This window comes from Cebus imitator, unplaced genomic scaffold (genome assembly GCF_001604975.1).
Source record: "Cebus imitator isolate Cc_AM_T3 unplaced genomic scaffold, Cebus_imitator-1.0 Scaffold724, whole genome shotgun sequence".
Classification (NCBI taxonomy): domain Eukaryota; kingdom Metazoa; phylum Chordata; class Mammalia; order Primates; family Cebidae; genus Cebus; species Cebus imitator.
In genome coordinates this window covers 129872-133105 of record NW_016108039.1, presented here as the reverse complement: position 1 = coordinate 133105, position 3234 = coordinate 129872, and positions in this window count along the sequence as shown.

Here is a 3234-nt window from a genome sequence, read left to right as displayed (position 1 = left end):
TAGAGACTAAGAGACATGACAACTAAGCACAATGGGTTGGGGGGAATCAAAGTAGCTATACAGAACATTATTGGGACAACAGGAACTCTGAATGTGGATACTAAGCCTATATCAAGGTTAAATTGTATTGTAGCTATATAGGAGAATGCTCTTAGGAAATACTGATGTATGCAGCATAAAGGGTCATGATTTCTGACAGAAATTTTCCAATGGTTCAGAAAACACATTACATCCACATATGTGTGTGTGTACATACAAAGAAATAAGACAAATGTGGCAGAATGTTGACAACTGGTCTGAATAAAAATGTATGAGTCTTCACTATACTATTCTTGCCCCTTTTCTGTAGGTTTGAAATTTCCAAAATACAAAATTTAGAGAAAACTACACTTTAAAAAAAAGGCAAATAAAGAATAAAAACAAATCCAACATTATTTTACTCTTTGATTAGTATAAAGTTTTCAAACTAGAGAATGACTACTCGTAAGACTTTTCTAAACCATCCCCTGAATGGGGCTAGGCTTGGCAAATAACTCAGTGTACACGGCCTACCCTTCCTGACAGTTTCGTGTAGGTGATGTCGAGTTACCGCGAGTGGCCCCAGACTTGACAGATACCCGGGAAAAGCTGTCAGCACATGGCCCTGCTGTGCAGGACTGGAACCACTACCTCCTGCATTTCTGAATCCCTGCAAAACTATCTGAAAAGGAGAACAAGGACAGACTTTCTCTGGACCAAATTGTGACCCCAAAGCAACAGCCTCAACTCAACATGAGGTAAGGACAGTTCTTCAGCCTTTCAGAGGAATTCCTAACTTATGTTTTCCATTAAGGTAGGAAGAGAAGAGAATCTTAGCCAAACCTATTACCTGCGGTCAGCGGGTTGGCGGCAACCCAGGCGCTGACAGTATCAGTGGCGTCCGCGGCGCGGTCGGCGTCAGCGGCGTCCAGAGGGTCTGCGGCGTCCACGCCGAGCTCGGCGCGTCAGCGGCGCGATCACTGAGGCGCGTCAGCGACGTCCCATGCGCTAACGGCGTCGGCAGCGTGACGGCAGCGTCCCAGGCGCTGATGGCAACGGCGGCGAGGTCAGCGCGTCAGGAGTGTCGGCTGCGAGGTAGTCTCCTCTGGGGCATCCGGGGCGCGGTCAGCGGTTCGGCGGCATCCCAGGGGCGTCGGCGCCTAACGGGTGTCCGCGCTGACGGCGTCTGCGAGGTCTGCGCCGTGACGGCGGCGTCTGAGGCAAGGTCGGCGCATTGGGGGCGTCCCAGGCGCGTCGATGGGGTCCCATGCACTAAGGGCGTCGGCGGCGTCCGAGGCATTTCTGCGGCGTCCCAGGCGCAGATGGCATCGGCGGCGCGGTCGGCGCGTCGGGAGTGTCGCGGCACGGTAGGCTGGTCAGGGGCATCCACGGCGCGGTCAGCGGTTCGGCGACATCCCAAGCGCTGACAGCATCAGTGGCGTTGGCGGCGCGGTCGGAGCGTCGTGGGCGTCCGCGGCATCAGCAGCGCGGTGGGCGCATCGGGAGTGTCGGCGGTGGCCGCGGTGCGGTCAGTGGGTTGGCGGTGTCCCAGGCGCTGACAGCATCAGTGGCGTTGGCTATGTAGGCGAGTTGGGGGCATTAGCGGCGTTGGCGGCGCGGTCCGCACGTCGTGGGGCGTCTGCGGCGCGGTCGGCGTAGGCTGTGTCCAGAGGATCTGTGGCGTCCGCGCCGAAGTCGGCGCGTCAGTGACCTCAGTGGCGCGGCGACGGTGGCGTCCGCAGGGTCTGCGGCGCGACGGCGTCGTCCGAGGTACTTTGGCGGCGTCTGTGGATAGCATCGGCGGCGCGCGGGAGTGTCGGCCTGGTAGGCTGGTCGGGGGCATCCACTGCGCTGTCAGCGGTTTGGCGGCTTCCCAGCCGCTTATAGCGTTAGTGGCGTTGGCGGCGCGGTAGGCTCGTCGGGGACATCTGCAGCGCGGTTAGCGGTTCACCGGCGTCCCAGGGGCTGACGGCGTTCGCGGGGTCCCGCAGCGCATTGGGGATATCCGCGGCGCGGTCGGCCGGTCCGTGGCGTCTGCGGCGCGACGGCGGCTTCCGAGGCGCCTTGGCGGCGTCCCTGGCGCGGATGGCTTCGGCAGCGCAGTCGGCGCGTCGGGAGTGTGGGTGGCACGGTAGGCTAGTTGGGGGCGGCCGCGGCGCGGTCAGCGGGTCGGCGGCGTCCCAGGCGCTGACAGCGTCAGTGCCGTAGGCGGCGCGGTCGGCGCGTCGGGGGCGTCAGCGGCGACGGCGCGGTCCGCGCTTCAGGGGCGTCTAGGCGTCCAGAGGGCCTGCGGCGTCCGCGCGTCGGGGGCGTAGGTGGCGATTTCGGCGTGTCAGGGACGTCCGCGATGCGACGGGGGCGTCCCATGCGGTAACGGCGTCGGTGGCATCCGCGGCATCTGCAGCGTGTCGGGGACGTCCGCAACACGGTAGGCGGGCGTCCGTGGGGTCTGTAGGGCGAGGGCGGCGTCCGAGGCGCGGTCGGTGCGTCGGCGGGGACTTGGCGTCAGCGTCGCCATAGGCGGGGGCCGCTCCTCAGTGTTGCCGGCCGGTGCGTCGGCGGGGCGCTGAGTTAAGGTTTACTGGGGCGTCCACGCAGCGTTTCCAAGGTGTGCCGAGGCGGGGCGGCGGCCGGGATCTGCACCGAAAGTTTAAGGTTTAGCAGGAAGTCAAGGTTCAGGGGGAAGTCCACCCAGCCTTTCCGAGGTGAGGGCGCCACGGTAGTGGGGAGGGTGGTGAGTCCGGGACCCGCGGCGCACAACTGGGTCGATGTGCGCGCCGGGGGGCCTCCAGAACTTTCGCTGTGCCAGCCACGCGGGCGCGCAGGGACCCCCCCAAGCGCTTAAGTTCCCTGCGTTGGATTCTCCGCCGGCCGCAGGCCTGCTCTCCTGGGCTCTGGGAAAGAAACTTGCGGGCGAGTGGAGAGATGTAGCAGCTTCGGGGACACATTCTAGATCTGGTGAAAGACATTGACCCTTTGCCTCACCTTCAGAGCATTCTCCTCTCCCAGTGTTTTCTCCTGTTGAGCAAAGTTAAAGAAGCGGATAAATTTTTTCATCTGGTTCCCTGTCCCCCTTTTTTTTTTTTAAGATGGGGTTTCACCACGATGGCCAGGCTGGCCTTGAACTCTTGACCTCAGGTGATCCACCCACCTCCGCCTTTCAAAGTGCTAGGATTGCAGGCGTGAGCCACCGCGTCCCGCCCTTGTTCCCCTCCC